The 24,018-nt window shown below is 40.9% G+C and overlaps 1 long non-coding RNA gene across 1 annotated transcript; it reads right to left on the bottom strand.

Annotated features, from left to right (window-relative positions):
- Nucleotides 1-11,164: 11,164 nt before the first annotated feature.
- On the bottom strand, nt 11,165-21,594 carry LOC113833321. The gene is made up of 2 exons (XR_003480952.2): nt 20,732-21,594; nt 11,165-12,935 (listed from the first exon to the last, which is right to left on the bottom strand). It is a non-coding gene; the product is annotated as an uncharacterized LOC113833321 (long non-coding RNA).
- Between the last annotated feature and the right edge of the window lie 2,424 nt (nt 21,595-24,018).

Below are 24,018 nucleotides of genomic sequence, written 5' to 3'. Positions count from 1 at the left end.
AGAGCCAAATATTGAGATGTTTTCATTTTCAAAACGATCTTGTTAGTGGTGTCATGTTGTCGTCTTTGGCAGGGGAAACCCAAGGATCAGAGTTGCTGATAAAATAGGATTTTTCCCCATGGAAAGGAGGTTGAACACTGAAGAAATGAAGCAGGGATGTGCTTGCTCACTTTCCCCTGCCTTTCAGTGTGTGTAGGTCCTTGCAAACACAGACCACATCTGGGGCTGCTTTAGTTTGTGTTACTGCGGCTGCTACCGCCTGTGTCTTGTGTTTCTCTGAGTTTAGATACTGGCTTTGCTTTGAAAATCCACTTTCAATTTAATTACGATTCTTACAGGAATAAATCAGGCAAGGAGAAGGAAGCGAAAGTAAGAAAAGAACCAACGAAATTGAATGTACGTTTTTTAACTGTGAAAGTCTGAATTCAGATTGTGAGAGAGATGCTTGCCCTTCCCCATCAGAAATATGTTCTCTATTTATAATTTTAAAAAGTTTCCCAAGAGGGAAATAAAACATATTTGCAGTTCATCGTTTCTATTCCTATTTATGGCTGGGGAAGCTATTGAAAGGCATGTAAAATATGTGAAATATATTTGTATGTACGTATACATGTCCACATTCAGGAAAATGATCACACACATACAAACACACACACACACACACACACACACACACACACACACACACACACACACACACTTCACAGTTAAGTATGTTTTAACAAAGAAAACGAGTTCATGGGGCTTCCATTTTCAACATGGTCTTTTGTTCATTTCTTAAAGAGCTGTTACTTTGAGTAGATGACACACATATCAAATTGCATTTAGGTGTGTCAAAATGACTGGTTGTTCTTGTTCCTGGTTCCCAAGGCTAATTATTATTTTTAACACCTTTTGATATGTTAAGTGAGGCTACAGGAAGAGTTCTCATGTGTTTATTAGTCATTGCCATCATCTCTCACATAGGTACTTTTAAATTTTGTGCTGCTTTCAAAGCGTAAGTAAATGATTGTATCCAAGCATCCGAGGAACAACATAGCTTCCTGCCTGATTTTCCTAGGAAGTTGATATATAATTGGCACAATGATGATGAAAATAAGATATGAGTACATGCAGTGCCCAGTCCTTCCTTCCTGTCACATGCCTGGTATGTAAATATAAGTAAATTACACAATTTCCCTGTGCCTCAGTTGCCTTACCTGTAGTATGGAGCAATTAGGATTGACATCTCACATGCCTCCTGTTAGAATATAAAGCAGATTACTCCAAGGAAGGAAGGCAGCAAGTCATGGGATGTAACAATGTTCTACATTGTTAACTGCGGTATCTTTCTACTTATAAGTAGTTTATTGATTGACTATAACTAAACCCACTATCTATGCCCGGAATCTTTGAAGCAATTAATGAGTAACAACATGTTTTAATTTTAGGTTGACTTCTTGAGATCTGACCTGCTGTTGTCATGTCTGTTTTACAGACTAACAAACAGCTGTAAAGATACAAAGTTGTTCAGTTGAAGTCTGGCAGCTATGAGATGGGAGAGTCAGGGTTCACATACCACAGATCTGGTTCTGGGTCCTGGAGCCCACTTTGCTATGTCCTGGGGAGGGGCAGTGAGCTGAACAGAGAGACAACAGTGGCCAGGACCTAAGGCTCTGCCCTCCAGGAGCACCCTGAAGATCAACTATGGAAAGACCCTGGAAACTTAGCAAGCCGTCTCTATGGGGCTAGCATGGAACAAAGGGGTCTGAATTCTTCCTAGGAACATCAGGAAATGTCAGTCACCCCCAACCACCTGTGAAAATTCCTACCACACCCCATTAAAGTGGAGTAGGGGTGCTAAGGGCAAGAGTCATGGTTCCACCCACCAATCAGAAGTTACCATTCCCACAAGCACCAAGTGTGACCATGAACGTTCATGTGTGGCTTTCTCTAGTGATAAAGCCCCCAGGTTTTCCTTTGTTCTCTGGATGTACAGGTAGTCACCTGTGTATATGTGTTCTGGGTTATAATTCTGCTGTTTAATCTCAAATAAAAGTTCTTTATTGCTTGATTTCAGCAGTCTCTGCAGGTTTTTTGCCCCCTCCTTTCTCATCTCCTCTCCTTTCCTTCCCTTAAGGCGGGTTGAGACAATAGTCATGACTGCCTATGTAGCTCAGGCTGGCCTTGATCACGTGGTCTTCTTGCCTCAGCCTCCAAGTCTAGGGTGTCTCTACCATTTCAATCTGCCCTCTATTGGCAGCATGAATTCCCCCAAAGAAGGATGACCTGTCACCAAGTTTCTGGTTCTTTCCCCTGGCAGTTGCTACACAGGCATACTGGCTGGTTCCAGGCCCGTGACCACCTGTGTACTTAGATCTGTCACTTTCACAAATGGCCTTTCATTGGGTTGTCAGGAAAATACCTGGCACTTGACACTCTGCGAACTCCTTCAAAATGCCGCAAATTGCAAAGTCAATGATTGCAATGTCTCAAAGTACATGCTTTGACACTGCTTCCACCCCCAAACCTGCAGGACTAGAAACAGATCACACTCCTTTATGCCACAGAGCCATCTTTCCCAAGGGTGGGGTCTTGTGTTTCTTGTGTCCAGTCTAGTTTCTCATATGTATATTGTGACTTTTTGCAAAACAGGACGTTGCTTAACCAGGTCCTTATGGGAGGAAACACAGCCCAGTGAGCAGAACAATGATTTGAAAGTCCTGGGTTCTATTTTCAGCTGTGCTGTTGATTGGCTGTGCATTCAGCCCTAGGAAGGTCAGAAGCAGAATAGCCTTGCATTGTTGGCTTTCTCTGTATGTACAGCTCTGGATGGAAAACAAATCAGGCAGCTGGCACTCAGCCTTGAGAAGCTACAGTCTTTGGAGAGGAGGTGTATATAGACAGGCTTTGTTTCATTTTTAAAGCAAGAATGGAACAAACTCTCTAAGGTGGGGAAACGGGCTGGTAGAGAATGGGGAGAGGAACCTGATAACCTGCTGTACAACCCAGAGGTGAAGGGATGGGTTGAGTCATTCAGATCAAAGAAGGCTTTGGCACAAGCTGGAGTCTCTGTGTTTGGAAATGGAAGAGACAAAGGAAGCTGAGCCTTGACAGACTTCTGTGAACTTAGACAATAACAGGTGTCCAGAGCACTGCCTGTAGAGGCAGGCAGAGGACCCAAGTGGGAGAGGCCTGTGGGAAAGCCCGACACTTAAGGCCCCCTCTAAAGGAGTCTGCTTCCACTCGCACCAGCTCTTTTACCCCAGGATAAACCAGAGACAAAGCCATGAAACTATAAGTTTCAAGAGAAACTGAACATTCAGATTTTTATCATCAGACCACCATTTTCTTTAAATGAAGATCCCACTTTTAAAGTGATACTGGACAGGCAAAAGCAAATGTATGGTTTAAGTGATGCTCTTTCCATGTCCCTTTAGCATGTCCACAAATGGGGTTTGAGAAAAGTTTAGTTATTGTTTTGTGATAAGGAAAAGATGTTACTTTTAAACAGAAGGGTATTCGCAGCATAGAAGACCTGAGTGTTTTGAAAACACCAGTTCATGGGGTAGGAAGATGGAGAAATTGGTGCTGGCCGCTCAAGCTCAACTACTTGCTTTTGGATGCCCAGAACCCATGTGAAACAATAGATGTGACAGTTTTATTAGACTTGCTATTGCTGTGCTGAAACACCATGGCCTAAACCAACTCGGGGAAGAAAGGGTTTATTTGGCTTACATATCCTGAATCAGATTCCACTGAGGAAAGCCAAGACAGAAACTTAAAACTGGCAGGAACCTGGGGTCAGGAGTTCATGCAGAAGCTATGGGGGGGAGCTTCTTACTGGCTTGCTTCCCATGGCCTTCTCAACCTGCTTTCTTATAGAACCCAGGACCACCAGGCTAGGATGGTAACCACCTACAACTGTGCCCTCTCACATTCAATCACTAATCAAGAAAATGCCCTACAGACTTGCCTACAGCCTGACTTTATGGAGATAGTCTTTCAATTGCAGTTCTCCCCTCTTGGATGACTCTAGCTAGTGTCAAGTTTTCATAAAACTAGCCAGAAGAGTAGTGTTTGAGGAAATCCTAGCACAAGGGAGACAGAGACAGGAGGATGCCCAATGCTTGTTGGCTGGCCACTCTCACTGAGTCATCAAGTTCTGGGTTCAGCCAGAGACCCTGTTTCAAAAATGAAAATGTGGTGAAGTGATTGAGGAAGATACCAGATATTGAGGTTCATGTGCAATACACATACAAGTGCACCTGCACACACATGTGCGTGCACACACATGAATGTATAAATAAACACATACAAGACTTACCCATGAGTCTAAACACACATATTGTGATTGAACATTGAATTAGCAAAGGCTGCAGCCAAAGCCCTGGGGAAGTAAAATGTTTCTTGGGTACAACCATGACCCACAGATGTAGTATTAAGCTATTTTGAGAAAGTTTAAGAACTTCAGGAGTTCTAAGGTTTAGGTTGATAAAATGTACAGCTGATTTGTGAACATGAGTCAGAGAATGAACACGCGATATGGCTTGTGTTTTCTTCTTTCTCAGCTGAAACTAGATTGTTCAGCATCTTGCTGGGGACCTCAATGCCTTTTAGGTTCATTAAGAACCAGCTGACAACAGACACTCACTGGGCAAAATGGGTATTGTTATAAAAGTCAAACACAGCAAAAGACAAAGGACAAGTGCAAGCTTAAGTACATTTAAGTATTTATGGGGAGAATTAATTTCTTGTCTGATGGTCGTGAGCCAGGCCGTGGAGTGAAGTACTTCTTTTTAAAGTGAAATCCAATCTCTGTCCACATTTAAAGGCTGTAAAATTCACCACATGAAACTAATAAATGAAGCATAAAGCCCAAACTGCCCAAGTTTTGTTCTCCCTTATTTTGTAAGATGTGTGCATTATAAGTAACATGAGTAAGTATCGATGTTAGACCCTCTTCTGGTTATTACCATCTGCTCTAAATCTCATAAAAAGTTTCAGTACAGAGTGAGAATATTAAACCATGGAAAAAAGGATGCTGCAACAGGGCATCCATTGGTCTAGCTGCAACAGAAGAGCCCCCAACAAAGTTGTTGTCATGGAACCCTTCAGTCTAAAGCAATGATAGTTCACTAGGAAGGGACCTGCTAGGAGGACATGAGAATGATTCAACCACGTTACCATATGGTGACTTCCATCCTAGCAATAGTAATTTTGGAGCTAGAGTGAGCCTTTCTTTGGAAGACATTATAAATTCAGTGAGTATCCTCATCCTCAAGCCCCACTCAAATAAGTGCTTTTCTTCTTTAATGCAAATCATTGAAAAACACGTCAGTAAAAACCTCCTAGACAGCTTGGTATGTGTTTTCTGCACTGTAAGTGCCTTGACTCCTTGATGTCTGATTGATAGGTGAAGACATAGGATCTATGAGTAAAGTTTTCTGAAAGGAGAGAATCTGGATTGAAAAAGAAAATATCTCCTTAGGATCCAGCTCTAAGGCATTTTCTTAGTTAGTGATTGATGGGGGTGATGCCATCCCTGGGCTGGTGGTCCCAGGTTCTGTAAGAAAGCAGACTGAACAAGCCATGGGGAGCAAACCAGTAAGCAGCACCCCTCCATGGCCTCTGCATCAGCTCCTGCCTCCAGGTTCCTTCCCCATTTGAGTTCCTGCCCTGACTTCCTTCAGTGATGAATAATAACATGGAAGTATAAGCAGAATAAACTCTTTCCTCCCCAACGTGCTTCTTTTTGGTCACGGTGTTTCATCACAGCAACAGAAACCATAACTATGACGATCACCCTTTGTCAGCCTCCAAAGGACTGTGGTTCTAAGCATATACCATCATACCAAACTTCAAGTCCTAGTTTTTAAAAGTTAAACCACTTTCTAATAGCAGCATAAGAGTGATCAAATCCCTTAATTGTGGGTTTCTAGGAACACTTAAGATACAAGCTATTGAAAGTGGCTTTAGGGCTTTGATTTGGCCAATATATTTTTCAAATATTTGTCATTATATAAGACACTATTTATATTTAGGCCACCATCATCTAAGAGAATAATAATAGTATTAATTGTTTGATCATTACACTTTACTCCTGTCTTCTACAGTTAGTTTTTCACATGGAGTAAGTAACCTTAAAAATAAATCAGGTTACTTTTAGACAAAAGAAGTAACACCCCTATTGAAATAATTAGAAGAATGAAGGAAAGATATATATATATATATATGTATATATATATATGTGTGTGTGTGTGTGTGTGTGTGTGTGTGTGTGTGTATGTATACACACACAAGCATGCATACACACATGTACACAAGTACATGCACACATACACACACACACACACACACACACACACACACACACACACACAGTTTCAGATGTTGAACCAAAGGTAGTGTAGTCCTGTGATTCCCTACAATGAAGAAAAACAATGATGTGATATAAAGGGAAGACATTTTGGTTATCCTGTTTTGCCACTTAGAGGGTTCCTAGAACATGAGTCTTTCAATGTTCAGTATTGGCTAAACCAGGCTAAGTTCCTGCCTTCAAAGCCTTGTGCTTATGTCAGTAGGCTGCTGGTAGGAAGTTGATGGGAACCACACAAGGCTTGCCAGTCTTGGTAAGATGAAGAAATGGAGGCAGATGTATAGGAAAGTCAGGAAGCTAGGATTGGAGAGATGACTACCAGAGTAAAGAAGCTTCACAAAGAAAGGGAAAGCTCTTCAGAAACACAGAAGGGTCTCCTCCAGTCACAGGCTGAGTTCTGATGTGGACATTCACTAGAGGCAACTTTTCTAAGCATGGTGAGGGAGATGACATAAAAGATGAGTTACAATATCCTTGGGGGTGTACAAAAGGCTGGCTTTCATTTATGATGCCAAGGTCAGGAAGGGAAATGTTCCATAGTTAATAAACATCACATCAAATCCTCAGAGGGCCACTATTTTAGTAATGGGAGTAAGATATCTCTAGATGAATGACTTCTGATAAGATCCAGCTGCCTGCAAGCAACGCAACTGTGTGCCCAAACAACATAACAGCATATTACTAATGTTATTTTAAGAAATACAATAAGAAGTCTCCCACTAAAAGTGTGTGAGGTTTTATATGTAATCTGAGTTTTAGTAATATTTCTTTTACAAATGTGGATGCCTTTGTGTTTGGGGCATAAATGTTCAGAGTTGAGACTTCATCTTGATGGATTTTTCCTGTGATGAATATAAAATGGCCTTGTTCATCTCTTTTGATTAATTTTAGTTTGAAGTCTAATTTCTTAGATATTAGAAAACAAATACCAGCTTGTATCTTGGGTCCATTTGATTGCAAAATCTTTCCCCAACCCTTACAAAAGAAGATGATGGAGATACAAATTGGAAAGGAAGAAGTCAAACTTTCACTATTTGCAAATGACATGTTAGTTTATGTAAGTGATCCAAAAAACTCTACCAGGAAACTCCTACAGCTGATAAACACCTTTAGCGAAGTGGCAGAATACAAGATTAACTGTATCCTACTATAGCCCTACTCTATACAGACAATAAATGGACTGAGAAAGAAATCAGAGAAACATCACACTTTACAATAGCCACAAACAACATAAAATATATTGGGGGTAATGCTAAGCAAACAAGTGAAAGACCTGTATAACAAGAACTTTGAATCTTTACAGAAAGAAATAAAAGAAGATACCAGAAAATGGAAAGATCTCCCATGCTCTTGGATAGGTAGGATCAACATAGTAAAAACGGCAGTCTTACCAAAAGATTCAATACAATCCCCCATCAAAATCCCAGCACAATTCTTCACAGACCTTGAAAGAAAAATTCTCAACTTTATATGGAAAAACAAAAGACCCAGGATAGCCAAAACAACCCTGTACAATAAAGGAACATCCAGAGGCATCACCATCCCTGACTTCAAGCTATATTATACAGCTATATTCCTGAAAACAGCTTGGTATTGGCACAAAAACAGACAGGTAGACCAATGGAATGGAATTGAAAACCCTGATATTCACCCCCACACCTACAAACACCAGATTTTTACAAAGAAGCTAAAATTATACAATGGAAAAAAGAAAGCATCTTCAACAAATGGTGTTGGCATAACTGGATGCTGACATGTAGAAGACTGCAAATAGATCCATATCTGTTACCATGCACAAAACTTAAGTCCAAATGGATCAAAGACCTCAACTGAAATACAGCCACACTGACCCTCTTAGAAGAGAAAGTGAGGGATACCCTTGAATGAATTGATACAGGAGATGGCTTCCTGAAAATAGCACCACTAGCACAGACATTGAGATCAAAAATTAATAAATGGGACCTCCTGAAACTGAGACGCTTTTGTAAGGGAAAGGACACAGTCAACAAGACAAAATGGCAGCCCATAGAATGGGAAAAGATCTTCGCCAACCCCACATCTGACAGAGGACTGATTTCCAAAATATACAAAGAACTCAAGAAGCTAGTCACCAGAACACCAAACAATCCAATTAAAATTGGGGTACAGAACTAAATAGAGAATTCTTAATAGAGGAATACAAAATGGCTGAAAGACACATAAGAAAGTGCTCAACATCCTTAGCCATGAGGGAAATGGAAATCAAAACAACTCTGAAATGCCATCTTGCTCCCTTCAGAATAGCTAAAATCAAAAACACCAATGATAGTTTATGCTGGAGAAGATGTGGAGAAAGGGGAACACTCCTCCACTGATGGTGGGATTGCAAACTTGTGCAGCCACTTTGTAAATCAGTATGGCAGTTCCTCAGGAAATTGGGAATCAGTCCACATCAAGATCCAAAAATTCCACTAAGCATATACCCAAAGGATGCACATTCATTCAACAAGGACATCTGTTTAACCATGTTCATAACAGCATTATTTTAAAAGCCAGAACCTGGAAACAACCTAGATGCCCCTGAACTGAAGAATGGGTCAAGAAAACATGGTAGATTTACACAATGGAGTACTAGTCAGTGGGGAAAAAAAACAATGGAATCTTCAAATTCATAGGCAAATGGATGGAACTTGAAGAAACCATCCTGAGTGAGGTAACCCAATCACAAAAAGACAAACATGGTATGTACTCACTCATATATGGATTTTAGACATAGAGCAAAGGATTACCAGCCTATAATCCACACCACCAGATAAGCTAGGAAACAAGTAGGACCCTAAGAGAGGCTACATGGTTCCCTGAAGAAGGGAAAAGGGACAAGATCTCCTGAACAAATTGGGAGCCTGAAGGGCAGGAAGAAGGAGTTAGGAGAAAGAGAAGGGGAGAAGAGGAGTGGGGAGGAAGACATGAGGGACTAAGAAGATTGAGTTGGGGAAAAACAGGGGAGAGCAAGAAAGAGATACCTTAATAAAGGGAGTTATTATAAGTTTAAAGAGAAAGCTGGCACTAGGGAAATGTCTAGAGATATACTAGGATGACCCCAACTAAGAATTTAAGCAATAGTAGAGAGACTATTGTAAATGCCCTTCCCTGATAATGAGATTGATGTCATCCTAGAGCCTTCATCCAGTAGCTGATGGAAACAGAAACAGAGACCCACAACTAAGCACTGTGCCAAATTCCTGAAATCAGGTTATAGAGAGGAAGGAGTGATGAGCAAAGTGGTCAAGACATGCTGGGGAAACAGCTGACCTGAACAAGGGTGAGCTCATGGACCCAAGACTGACAGCTTGGAAACCAGCATAGAACAGAACCAGGCCCCCTGCAGATTGGTGTCAGTTAGGAGGCCTGGGCAATCTACAGGGTCCCTGGTAATGGAATAACATTTATACCTAGTATATGAATGGATATTGGGAGCCCATTCCCCAAAGAGGGATACTTTCTCAGCCTAGACACATGGGGGAGGGCCTAGGCCCTACCCCAAATGATGTGAAAGACTTTGATAATCCCCTATAGAAGCCTCACTCTTTCTATGGAACAGAAGAGGCATGGGATGGGGGTCAGTGGAGGGCATGGGAGAATGGGAGGGATAGGGAACTGCAATTGATATATAAAATAAAATTTTTTAATTTAAATAAAAAAGGAAAAAAGAAATACAACAAGGTCATGAATGTAAGAAGAAATCAATGAACAAAAAGGGAAAAGAAAGGCCAAGATGATTAAAGTGCAGACAATTACTGTAACACACACACACACACACACACACACACACACACACACACACACACACATCCCCTATATGTTCAGAAAGACTAAGCAAAAGCTGAGCATGGTAAGAAAAACAGGGGTAAACATATAAGAATATGAAGAAGTGTTTATAGGCCAAAACTATACTGAATATAAAATGCTCCTTGGAGGTTTGTACCTGACTAGATACCATAAAGAAAACATCAGTGAACTTGAGTATATATCCTAAAAATTAAAAAAAAATATGAGTATCACTGAGATTTGGGACAGTAACACTAATAATAATAACACTAGCCTCCATGTAACAGGAGTTCCATAGGGAGATATGGACAATGGAAGACTTGAAAGAATGAAGGCCAAAATTATAAAATTTGATGAAACTAGAAACCCACATGTGCTGGTTGGGTTTTGTCAACTTATCATAAACCTAGACATAACTAGAAAGAAGGAATCACAATTGAGAAAATGCCTCCCTAAGATTGGCCTGTAGGCAAATCTGTGAGTCCATTTTCTTGATTAATGATTGATTTGCAAGGATTCAGTCTAATGGGAATGATATTACTCATTGGTGGGTGATCTTGGATTGAATAAGAAGGCAGGCTAAGAAGACAATGAAAGCAAGACAGTAAGCAGCATCCCTCCATGATGTCTGCTTCCAGATTCCTGTCCTTCTTGACTTCCTGCCTTAACTTCTTTCAGTGATGGACTATTACCTGAAAGTTTAAAAGGAAATGAATCCCCCCCTTGCCCAGTTGCTTTTGGTCATGGTGTTTCATCACAGCAATAGAAATTATAGATAAATTCAATGTATCTAAAAAAATAATAAGCCTCAAAAAAGAAGCCAAGAAAAATGGTGAAACTGGGAATAAGATAGCAATAGAGATAAAATCTTGAAAACAACAGGAGCGGGTGTAGACGTCATAGATGGAAACAAAAATAAGAACACGGTCATCCTTCATATCAAAACCATTCTATCCAAATGGCATTAGAAAGAAATGTTTAAATTACTGAACAACAAAAAACTTTTAAACAAGATTTCTTTATATGGTAAAAGTATCTTTTAAAAAACAAGTTAAATGAAGAGTTACATGCAGACAACAGGAGAGATGACTCATTACCCAAAAATGGGAACTTCAACAAAAATTGAAGAACAGTTTCTGTCTAGAAAATGTATGTTCACCATAGTGGGAAAGCTACAGTGGTGGAAGCTTCCATCTGTGGCCACATGAATGTGGAACAAAGGTCCTTTACTTGCCATGGGCCAACATGGAGACAATGTAGGCAGGAACCAGGCCTGCTCCCCATGACCTGAGGCTCAACCCTGACCTCACCCCTTAAAACCTCCACATCCTTCAAAATAGTACTACAGCTGTTTAAAACATGAATTTATCAAGTGTAGTTCAGGATCAAACAAATAACCAGAGTATATATTAAATTCATTTATGTGTTTAGTCACAGGTATTGCTAAATTGGATAAAAAGATAGTAGTCAACTATTTATTATCTGAAACATACCACTTCATAAATAGATATCTAAAACTAATAACAAAAACATGCCAATAGTCATACCACATGAACACTAATCAGAAGAAAGCTGTGGGGAGAGGGCATGAGAGGGGTTAATGGGATAGAACTGACTAAAACTCACTACACAAGTGTATGAAATTGTTAAGGAATAAATGTATTCATTTAAAGAAAGCTTGAGGTGACTGCATTAATAATGACACTTTATAGTCCCAACACTTCAAGTAGGGAGGTTAGGCACCCCACTCTTAGTGACTGGTTAAGAAAGGAAAGAAACTGAGGATGTAGAAAATATTTGAACAATGCTGTCAGCCACTTTGACCTGACAAAATGTGTCACAGCTAACAGTGGTGTGCTCATTCTTGAGGCGAGCACAGAGTCACTCAAAAGGACAGATAATATTCTGCACCCGAAACATGTCTCAGAAAGTTGATACACAAGGTATATTCTCTAAATATTAGAGAAGTGAACTTTAATTCAGCAACAGAAATGTATATTTGAAAAAACGATACCCTCTAAGTACCTGGAAATTACCCTGTGGGGAAGAAGGAAATCTCAGAGATGTTTGAGAAGGTCTGATTCTAATGAAAATGAAGACATAGCATATCAACAGTAACACAGTGCCATTGGGGCAGGGCTTAGAAAGTTGGTGGCTTTAAACAAATGTTTATGTCACAAAATGTCAAGACACAAAAGTATGACATGAGCAGAGAAAGGGCTGGAAGTGTTCAAGCCACCTAGTCTATGCTACTTGGTTGTAACATCTCTCGAAAACTAACAGAAAGAAGAAAATCCAAGTTGGGGGTATGACGGGTGTCAGGAGAAAAGACAGTGGGGAGAGGATTATGTTGTGAGGCCACTGGAAGGAATTAAATTTTAATTTTGGTAAGTGGGAATCCATTGGAAGGTTTACAGCAGGTCATTAATATGGCCTCACTTTGGCCTTTATGAATACTGGGACTTGATTATGGCAGGCTCATATTGCTAAGGCAGTCACAACTGACAACTGTGCGGAAGGGAAAGGGCAAAGAAGATTGAAGAAGAGAACACCAGAGTGCTTTTCAACTTCCATTTACAGCTGAGAGTCTGTGGACCTGGAAAGGTATGTAACTTGCCCGACACGACACAATAATTGCAGAGTAGTCATGGTGACAGGATGAGACATCGTTGCTCTTTCTGATTTTGTTCTGGGAGAGGGGTGCTTTTGATGTCTTGTGTTAAAAACGCAGGTTTGATATTCTGATATTTGAGGCAAGCTGGGTTTCTCCCTGTGAAGAAATATTAACACAAATGAGCTGTAATGGCCATGGAAAACATGATGATACTCAGCTGCTCACCCACGATTCCACAACCCAAGGACGTATGGCTGGAAGACCCTCAGGAACAAATGGAAATTTTTCATGGCTCTTGTCACATCTGCTTCCTCAGATGTCCTTCATGGCACATCATTTCATTGGAAAGACAATTTTCAGAGATGATCGTATGAAGGTCTGACCTCTAAACTATTCTCCAGATTGCAAGCAGAATAGCCTCCTAGTTAACAAAGACCTGGCAGTGTGTGTGTGTGTGTGTGTGTGTGTGTGTGTGTGTGTGTGTGTGTGTGTGTGTGTGTGTGTGCATGCATACATATACATGTATATGTGCATTGAAAATATACTTATATAGAAATAACAAGCATGCAGGTAAATAAGTAAATGCTTCATGATATAAATGGGCTCAATACAAAATCTACAGGTTATTGGAGTGCTTTGGTATAGAGATCTGAGTACAAATCACAATTATGACTCTAACTATGAACTTGGAGCTATTGATAAATTTCAGCAAGATCCAGTTTCTTATCTGAAATAAAGGATAGTAATGAGAAAAATTTTAACTAGCATCCAATTGTGGTAATTAAAAAAATGGGCAGAAAGAAGTTTAAGATAATGCCCAGACTCAGATATGTGCGTGTGTGTGTCTGTGTGAGTGTGCACACGCATTTTTTTCACTTACTTGGATTTTACTAATGCCTTTGCTATATGCACTGGAAAAGAAGGAGCATCCTATTGCTAACCATGATAATTATTTTAAAATCATCACTCTGAAGATCCTATTTCTGAATACATTACAACATGCTAGAGCCTATGACTTCAGCCCATCAGTGGATGACACAATTCTGCCCACAACACCTTTCACACTCCACTCCAGTCAAACCAACTTTCTGTATACTCTTTACTCTTGACTCATGGCCTTCACACAGGCTATTCTTCTTAACTGGAACACTGCAAAGTACAGTAGTGTCCACCATATTCTAGTAACTGTATGCCAGTCCTTGGCCAGAGCACACTTGTATCCCAAACTTTGGTCTCTGCTTCTCTTTCAGCGTGTTTTCTTTTGTTTTCCAAGGCTTTAATCAAACAGAGAACACCTTTACAGTTTGGCTTCCCTTGTTCTCCCAACCCAGTCCCTGACTTGTCTCTCCTTCTCTCAAGGCTCCCACAGATTGTGCTGATTCATCCATTCCAAGGAAATGCATACACACACATAAAAAAATGCCAGGTGACTACCAGTCACTGCTCTAATCTACGAATGCACAGAAAAATGTTAGGCTCAAGAGCCTTCAGAATTCTTGAGTATTGATAGTTGTAGTGCACATGATGTCTGATCAGTCCAGAGAAAGGATGTTGTAGTGAAGAGATACCATGAAGGTTTCCAGAAAGAGTTCATAATAGAGCAAAGGTCTGAAGGGTGAAAATAGCCACATATATAGTGAAGGAAATAAATTTTTTTAGACTTTGTTATTATTATATGTGAGAAAGTCAAAGCAAGAAGCAATAGGGAATGGACAGAATAATGGACAAGGAATAACATGAAATAATGGTTTGTGGTGGGTATAAGGTTAGAACATAAAATAAAATGTATATGTCAAGATACGGTAATTTGAAAACTCTTGCAAGTGTGTTCAACCATTCAACCAATGGCCAGGGTTACATGTATCCTACAGTAGTGATAAAGGCAGCCCAATACAAAATTGTAAACTTACTTAAAACATAGGACTTTTCCTTGATTTTTTTTAACTCTAATTGTGCTGCTCTTAAGAACTAACTTTTTAAATGGCAACATTATGTCATGGTATCAAAAGATTGAACCCATCTGGAATTTAGAAAACAATACAACATTTTTTCATCTTTTTTTAAAATTTGAATTAGAAACAAGATTGTTTTATATGTCACTCCCAGTTCCCAATCTCTCTCCTCCTCCCCTACCACTCCCCCAACTAAAACCCTACCTATCACATATCCTTTCTGCTCCCCAGGGAGGGTGATGCCTTCCATAGGGGGTCATCAGAGTGTATCATATCCTTTGGGATAGGACCTAGGTCCACCCCTGTGTGTCTTGGCTCAGGGAGTATCCCTCCATGTGGATTGGGCTCCCAAAGTCCACACCTATGCTAGAGATAAGTACTGAACTACTACAGGAGATCTTGTACAATCCACACTGCCAGAGAAGCTAGTAAATAAGGAGGACCCTAAGAGAGACATACACGGTCCCCTGGAGAAGGGGAAAGGGACAAGATCTCCTGAGCAAATTGGGAACAAGGGAGGAGGGAGGGGGGAGCTAGGAGAATGAGAAGGGGAGAAGAGGAGGGGTGAGGAGCACATGGGGGAGCAGAAAGGTTGAGTCAGCAGAAGAATAGAAGAAAAAAAAGAAAGGAGATACCATAATAGAGGGAGACATTTTAGGTTTACAGAGAAATCAGGCACTAGGGAAAGGTCTGGAGATCTACAAAGATGACACCAGCTAACACTCTAAGCAAGAGGAGAGGCTACCTTAAATGCCCTCCCCGGATAATGAGATTGATGACTAACTTATATGTCATCATTTAGCCTTCATCCAGCAGCTTGTGGAAGTAGAAGTAGACACCCACAGCTAAACACTGAACTGAACTGGAATCCAGTTACAGAGAAGTAGTGATGAACAAAGGGGTCCAGACCAGGCTGGTGAAACCCACAGAAACAGCTGACCTGAACAACTGGGAGCTCTTGGTCCCCAGACTGATAGCTGGGAAACCAGCATGGGACTGATCCAGACCCCAGGAACGTGGGTTTCAATGAGGAGACCTCAGAAATCTACAAATACAGCTAGACAGGATACAAATGAAAATGGAACAAGAAAAATCTAAAATAACTACCAGGTTCCAGAGTTTTTCAACAAAAGAGATGACATTGTCATTAATTATAAGAAGGAGAAATAAATTTGGTTGTAGACACACTGGGTATCTACAAGATGTATTTTTGAAAAAAAAAAAAAAAACACCACTAAGCAGGGGGTTACTAATTTCTTTGTCAAGTGACAATGCATATTTAAGGACAAGGAAAGTCTGGGGGGGTGGGTGATACCTGCCAGTCACCTTTTCCTCCTTGACAGAGTTCAAGCTACATGCTGTAATCTTAACCGGTGCAAAGGATACTTTTATATGGGATTGTTTTCATGTGAGAGTAAGTATTACTAAAAAGAAATAGTGCACCAATGGTTCCCCTTATTCCAACATTTCCTGAGGCGCAGATGTCCCATGGATTCTCAAATGAGGGTGGATGACTCAGCATGGTGCTGAATAAACATTGACCATACTACAATAACAACATAAAATGTTCGTGGTCCCATATTGTAAAAGAAAATACGTGCTTAAAGCAAATGGAAAAGGCTTCCCAGACACCCATGTGTTTTCATTTGACCAGACAAAGAATACATTTTCTTTTTCATTTTCCAGATGAGGAAGCTGACTGTCAAAGAGATTAAGTGATGTGTTCAAGGTCACTCTTGGTCTTTAGTATGCAAGACAAAGTCTCTTGCTTTCTAACCTCGCTTTTCCAAGACATCAAACAGGTGATCCCAGAAAACCAGGCTAATGAAGGATAATGGAATGTGTTCCCCACAATGACTTTACAGTGACAGCAATTTAATCCTCTAAGTATCCAACTTGGGCTTTTCCACTTACCAGTGAAATTACAGGTGGAAAGTATTAACCTTGACACTCACATTTCTCCATTGATCCTGTTTGATAGCTATTGATAGTAAGGAGACATGTGTCCATCATCCAGTATTCCAAAACACAGCCCTTCAAAGTAGAGTAACCCACAACACAAAAGGTTCCCAGGTATCTTGGCTCTGAAGGTTTACAAAGTCAATGTCATGTGAATTGTGATCATTGATGTCTCATCAGTTCTATTAGGAATTCTCTAAGTGTTGATTCTCCTTCTAAGACCTGCTGACATAGCATACTGATCATGTCACTAAAGGACAGTGGCACTAGTGGCACACATTATCATCTGCAAAACACCACAATCCAGAAGCTGGAACCCTCAAGTTATTTAAGTCAGTTTACATTATTACAAATGACCGTTTATAGAAGTCTTTATTATATGTGCATTCTTCTGTATTACTTTTTGTTGATGCTTGTGGTGTGAAGGAATAAAATGTGAAGGATTCACAAATCATTTTTCTTTTTTTCATGTAGTAGGACATACTATACCATACCTACCTTGCCTTTAGATATCACAAGAATAGATAATCCTCAAAAATGACATCAGAAGTTCATCCATTGAAACTTCCTTATATCAGCCTTCATTTTAATAAGAGAAACTAGGGTCTAGGGGTATGGCTCAGCAGTTAAAGCAATTGCCACACAGCCTGAAGACTGGGATTTGGATTCTTAGAGCCCACATAAACTCTGGGTGCATTTGGCAGCTCACCTATAATTCCAGGACGGTAGGGAAAGGAACAAACTGGCTAGCATGACTGGCCATACCAGTCATCTCTGGGTTTGACTTAGATGCCGTATCTCAGTGAAATCAGGTATAAGAGCAATGAAGGATGATTCCTAACATCAACCTCAGGCTTCCGTATGCATGCACACTCACAAACATGTGCCCAAGCAATACAGTCACATCGCAAACATGGGTGGTAGGTGGGGAGGAAATTAGTGAGATTCTTTCCTTCCTTCCTTCCTTTTTTCTTCCTTTCTTCCTTCCTCCCCCCATGTGTTTGTATGTGTGTATGTATGTGTGTGTATGTGTGTGCGTGCGTGTGTGTGTGTGTGTGTGTGTGTGTGTGTGTGTGTGTGTGTAGGGTGTGTGTATGTGTTGTGTGTGTGTGTGTAGGTGTGTATGTGTGTATTTGTGTGTGTGTATGGGGGGTGGGGGGTATATTGTGTATGTGTATGGGTGTATATGTGTGTGTATACGTGGGGAGATGGGGTTGGGGGCGTGTGTGTGTGTGTGTGTGTGTGTGTGTGTGTGTGTGTAGGGTGTGTGTATGTGTTGTGTGTGTGTGTGTGTGTGTATGTGTGTATTTATGTGTGTATGTGGGGGGTGGGGGGTGTGTATGTGTGTGGGTGTATATGTCTGTGTGTATACGTGGGGATGGGGGTGTGGAGGGGTGGGGGATATGTGTGTGTATGTGTGTGAGGGTGTGTGTGGGTAGGTGTGTATGTGTGTGTTTGTGTGTGTATGTGGGGGGTAGGTGTGTATGTGTGTATTTGTGTGTGTATGTGGGGGGTGGGGGTATGTATGTGTGTATGTGTGTGGGTGTATATGTGTGTGTATACATGGGGGTGGGGGTGGGGGATATGTATGTGTATGGGGGTGGGGGTGTGGGGGATAGGTATGTATGTGTGTGTATGTGGGGGGGAGGGGTGTATGTGTGTGGGTGGGTGCATATTGTGTGCCTGTGTGCATAGGTGTGTCCGATCATATAGGTACATGTGTGGAGACCAGATGCTGACATCAAGATGTCTTCCTCAATTGCTTCTTTACTTTATGTTTTGAGACAAGAGTCTCTCACTGGATCTGGTGATCACTGCTTTGACTAGACTGGGTGGCCAGTGAGCCTCTAGGATCTGTCTGTTTCTACTTTCATTCCCCCACCCCCACCCCTGCTAGAGCTGGGGGTATAGCCAAGATGGCCTATACCTGGCATTTAAGTGTGTGCTGGGAATCTAAATTCCATTTTGCACAGCAAATACTTTACCCACTGAACTATATCCCTAGTTCTGTATGTTTTCATTCTAAAAATATGTGAACTCTTAAATCTTCCTCTCTTCTGACACAGCCTAGGAGGTTCTGTGTTCAGACTGTAACTTCAGCTCTGTCCCCTTTCCCCAGTAGCACCATGCTCTTTCCAGTTCCCAGGACATCTCAATCCCATTCTTTCCCCAAGAACCTTTATAGACACCTCTTTCCTCCCAGCCTGCGTTACCACTATGGTCCCCTTGATAGATTGCCTCCCTTCTTCCTGGATCACCTCAGCTGTCCATTCCCATCTCTCTTCTCCAGCTCCAACAGTACCATTGCCACATCTGCAGTAGGAGCCATTGTATAACCTGTGGCATACCTGGCACTCGGCACATACTCCTCAAATGACAGGAATTTCTCCTACAGCTTTTCAGGTGCTATCTTATTCTCACATACCTTTATATTCTGAATGGAAACATTTCTATAAATAAGGAAACCATCACTGTTGGGGTTTAAATGGGAAATGCTCCTGCCGCACACACACACACACAGACACAGACACAGGCTCCTGAGTTTAATTACTTGGCCCCAGCTGTTGGCACTGTTTAAGAAGGTTGTAAAAATTTAGGAAGTAGTGCCTTACCAAAGGAAAGTCACTAAGGGTGGACTTTTTTTCTTGGGGGGGGGGGGTCAGGATATCTTTATTTTTTAAAAATTCTTTAATTACCACTCATATTTACATATTAATTCCCCCCATTCCCTCGCCCTCCTCCCATGTTCCCCACCAACCCCCCCAACCCATCCCCAACTCCTCCCAAGGGACAGTGAGGCCTTCAAAGAGACCTTCAAAGTCTGTCATATTGTTTGGGGGAGGGCCCACGTCTTCCTTGCTGTATCTGGGCTGCAACAGTATCCCTCCATAGGGAATGGGCTCCCAAAGTCCATTTTGCTCTAGGGTTGAAGACTGGCTCTGCTGTTAGACATCCCATAGACTGCCCTGGCCTCCAACTGGTACCCACATTCAGAGGGCTTGGTGGCCTTTGAGGGCTTATAGCCCAGCTTCATTTTGTGTTCACTCTGTGCTTCCTGACTGTGGGTGTGGTGTGACCAATGGACCCTCCTATTCCTGCTGCCATGCCATCCCCAATAAGATGGTAGGTACCTCTTCTAACTAAAGTCCAAACACACCTGTCCTTTCTTTAGTTGCTTCGTGATCAAAGCAATAAGAATAGCTATTAACGTGTTTCCTCACATAGGCAGTTCAATGTGACTATAGATAAGGACTGATAATCGAGCATCTTGAAGTTCAGAACTCATTCTGCTAATGCTCACTTTCTAATGAACCCCTGAGTCTATTAAGTGCCACCATATCATTGAGAATCAAGTCATCGACTGTTAATAACTTGGCAAATATGTTATTGAAATGAAGCATGAGGCTACAGAGAGAGCTCAATGTATGCACAAATGCACAGGCGCTGGCTTTGACTCCAAGCAGCACAGGGGAAAGAAAGGATGGGCTCTGAAACGGTCGATGTACTTTGAATTAAAATAATAATTATGAAACTTATGGAGTCTCAGAAAGCACTTGTTCTCTTGGGACAGTGAAATATCACACCGTAACGATGTCTTCAAATCACAGCAAAGAAATTCCACTATGTAAACTCTAAGTAATTAACTTGAAGAACATCCAGTAGTTTCATACTGTTTCTTTAGTTTGGTTTTCCTTCATTATAAAAGATATGCACATTTTAAAATTTGGTCTAAATACCCCATTCCTGACCTTTGTAAATAATTATTGGAGTATTACTAATTTCCAAAGCATCTGGAGCTTCAGGTTTTTTGAAAATACATTTTTAATTAAAATAGAACGACACCATTTTCCCCTTCTATTTCCTCCATCCCCTCTCAGAAACCCTCCCCTGCAACCTCTCTTATGGCTCCTGACTCTGAAATTAATAGCCTCTTTTTGCTTGATTATAATTGTTATATACAGATATATATGCACAATATATAGAAATACAATCTGCTGAGTTCATTTTTGTTGTTTGTATGCATATGGTTTCAGGACTGACCATTTTGTCTTGGAAAACTAGGGGGGCTCATTCCTGGGAGGACTAATTCTCCCTCTCCACCTGTCATTAGCTGCTAATAGCTCTTTGTCTTGGGATGGAACCTCATGAAATTTCCTCCATTCCACATTAACATGTCCACTGATGTTCATCCATTTCTAGGAGAGAAAACCAACATACAGGAGGTCTGATGTGAAACAGTCTCTCCCAGGCATCATTTCAGTTGCTTAATCTTTAAAAGAGACCCTTCTTTATAAAAATGAGCTTATTTAATTATTGATGAGATGTGATATTTACTTATTTATTTGTTTATTCATTTATTTATTTATTTTTGAGACAAGGTGTTACTATGTAGACTTGGCTGTCTTGAACTCACTATATAAACCTAAATCTGTCTGGCTTCCAACTCACAAAGATCTTCCTGCCTCTGCTTGCAGTGCTGGCATTAAAGGTGTGCACTACCATGCCTGGCTCAAGGTATACTAAAATTTTACAGTGAATTTTAGCAGAGTCAGTGTAGTAGCCTGGTTACAAAAGCCACATGGCCAGTCCTGATTTCCCAAAATCTCATCAACCCAAGTTCATTTTTACTCTCTTCTTCATGTTTATATATCTGAATGACTCTAGTTATAGCTTGGATCTCACAAGTCTTCATATGCTAATGACTTGGTCGCCAGCCTGTGGAAGGTAGGGTATAACAATAACTCTTTCTGCCAGCCGCCTGAGTTCCACCACCATGTTAGGTCCCTCAAATAACGCAGAGATTAATATTAGTTACAATACTTCTGGCCAATGACTAGGATTTCTTATTTGCTAGCTCTGTCTTAAGTATCAACCATAACCATTAATCTATATATTTTATAAAGACTTATCTTATCGAGGACGCCAGTGGCATGCATCCTGTCTTCCCGGGATCACATGGCAACGCCTCTCTACTACATTTCCCAGAATCCTCCTCCTCTCCTAGTCCCACCTATCTTGCTTCCCTATTGGTCAACAGTGTTTTATTCATTAACCAATAAGAGAGACAAATACACAGAAGGACTTCCCCCATCAGTAGGGAAAACTTTAGGAGATGAGGACCAGTGAGTGAAGACAAAACATTAGTTGTATACCCTTGAAGAGAACATGGAGGCCTGGCCTTTCCTCTCTCCCTCTTTTTTACTATCCACCACTGCTGCCTGCCTGGATGTTCTGCTTCATCCAAGTTCAAAACAATAGGGCCACCTTCCCACAGGTTGCAATATTTGAGCCAAATAGATGCTTTCTCCTTAACAGCTTATTGTTGACAGGAAATGCAGTTATTATATCAGACTAAGAGTTAACAATCTTGCCTCAGATAGAGGCATGTTAGGCTTGTGGCTGACATGACTCTGATAGGTCAGAGAAAAAGAGATGGAATGTAACATGTAGATGAACATGAATGGACATGTGTCTTTCTTTAGGTTGCTGTAGCAACATGTACTGACTGGGTGGCTCATGAACAACAGAAATTTACTTCCCACAATCCTGGAAGCTGGAAGTCCTATATCTGACTGTTGTCTAGTGAAGGTCTCTCCTGGGTTATAGATACCTATCTTCTTGTGTCCTTACGTCAAAGAAAGAAAATAAGAACCCCCCCCAGGAACCCACTTATAAGGGCACTAATCCTATTCATGGGGGCTCCACTCTCATTACATAATTGCCTCCCAACAATTCAACTCCTCTTATCATCACAAAGTAGTTAGGACTTCAACATATAAAGTTTAAGGGACACATAAGCATCCAGTCTTACAGTGTGTTCCAATAAAACTGTATTTATCAAAATAGGTCATGGACTTGATATGTTCTATGGATTAAAGATTGTCATTATTAAATGATCACTCCATGGATAGACTTACAAGGGGAAGTTAGCCACAGGTGATTCAATAACTGTGAATATCTGTCAGGCAACTACTAAAGGTCAAGTTTTCCACGTAGTGCCATAACTAATCACCATACCTAATCTGTATTTAGCAGGTGTGAAAACTGAGACTACGTGCCTATTAAGTTGTGTAGCAAGACCATGAACTCTTTCTCTTCTTTTGGGTTCAGTCTTCATTCGCATAAGCCTGAGCCAAAAAATATAGGTTTGTATCTTGTGTTGTTGATTTTTGGTTTTGGAACTGTATACTATAGAAAACAGCTATGTCCTGGTTAGTTTTTTGTCAACTTGACATGAAGTAGAGTGATCTAGGAAGAGCAAATCTCAAGTGAGAAGATGCCTCCTTCATCAGATTGGCCTATAGGCAAGTTTAGGGGCACTTTCTTGACTAATGATTGATTTGGAAGAACCCAGATCACTGTGGGTGGTGCCAAACTTCCACAAGTGATCCTATGCTGTAAAAGAAAGCATGTAATAACAACTAATGGGGAAAGGAAAAAATGCTATGAATTTGAACGACAGCAAGGAGGGGCACATCTGAGGGTTTGGAGGGAAGGAAAGGAAGGGATAAATATTGCAATAATGTTACAATTTCAAAAAGAGATCATTTCAATATAAGAAAAAAATCAAGCCAAGTGGGTGATATAGAAGTATTCCTTCATAGCCTCTGCTTCAGTTCCTGCCTCCAGGTACCTGTTTCTACTCCTGCCTGACTTCCCTCTATGATGGACATGTAAGTAAAACAAAAGGATTTTGTCTTAGTTACTGTTCCACTGCTGTGAAGAGACAACATGATCTAGGCAACTCTTCATGAAAGAAAGCATTTAAATGGGAGCTTGCTTACAATTTCAGAGGGTGAGTCCATTATCACCATGATGGGAAGCAGACAGGCTTGGCATGCTGGAACAGTAGCTGAGAGCTTAACATACTGATCCAAACAAGGACACACCCACCGCAACAAATCCCCAAATCCTTCCCAACTGGGGTCCAAGAATTCAAACATATGAACTTAACACGGACCATTTTCATTCAAACCAACACACCTTTCCTCCCCAAAGTTGGTTTTGATCAGTGTTTTATCACAGCAACAGAGAAGTAAACTAGGACACTCCGCATAGTGCATGGTTTCCACCTACATCAGGGAGAGGTCGTAACTGTTAAGAAATACACAATAGACTAGAGAGATGACTCAGAGTAAAGTGCTTGTCTCACAAGTGTGGGGGGCCTGAGTTCGGTTATCTGGAACCCACATAAAGTCAGACATGGCAATCTGTAATCCCAGTTCTCCAATGGTGAGAGAGAAGGTGGGGATGGGCAAATCCTGAAGTTCGTGGGCCATCCACCCTGGCTTATGTAGCAGGACAAATCTGTCTCAAACAAGACAGAA

Source organism: Cricetulus griseus, assembly GCF_003668045.3.
Source record: "Cricetulus griseus strain 17A/GY chromosome 1 unlocalized genomic scaffold, alternate assembly CriGri-PICRH-1.0 chr1_0, whole genome shotgun sequence".
NCBI lineage: Eukaryota > Metazoa > Chordata > Mammalia > Rodentia > Cricetidae > Cricetulus > Cricetulus griseus.
This window is presented reverse-complemented; position numbering and strand designations above follow the sequence as displayed.